We start from the raw sequence: 635 nt of genomic DNA on the forward strand, positions 1-635 counted from the left end.
CCCTTACACAGAGAGCGAAATAAATAAAATGCACAAAGTTTGTACTACCTTGGGTAATGATTCAAGACACCTTGGCCACCTCTTATTATCCCTATAGGTAAAGATGGCCCTTATGCCACGGGATGATCCCATGGACGGTCCCTGTAAAAGCAGAGGGCGAGCTGAGCTTTGCCACTGCTGCCAGCCTGTGTCCAGCTCCCTCAGGCAGCCCCCTCCTCACTCTCTGGTGCTGGGACCGCATTGCCTGCACAGTGAGAACGATACATTGGTCCTCTCTGATTCTCTCCAGAAAAGCTATTTTTTTTTTTCCCATTTCCCTGCCCCTGAGGCGGGTCTTCCCTACCCAAAAGGAAAACATTTGAAATTGATTCAGTTTTTAAATAGAACTTTCCAACGGAAACTAGCATTACAAACATAGATATTCAGTGTTTTACCCCTAGGATTTATTCAAAATAATCTGGGCCTCAACATTGGCTCTAAAAATACATTTTCCAGTTCTCAGTTGGCCAAAGCAGGGGTTAAAAGCAGCATTCTGGCTTTCATTTCCAGTACATAAAAGTAACACTGTTAAAACAAATCTATGTAAGGCACCAGCTCCTTGCCCTCTGCTCATCCTCTACGCGTTGCTCGGTTTA

Source organism: Chaetura pelagica, unplaced genomic scaffold, assembly GCF_000747805.2.
Source record: "Chaetura pelagica isolate M959 unplaced genomic scaffold, ChaPel_1.0 scaffold39, whole genome shotgun sequence".
Classification (NCBI taxonomy): Eukaryota; Metazoa; Chordata; class Aves; order Apodiformes; family Apodidae; genus Chaetura; species Chaetura pelagica.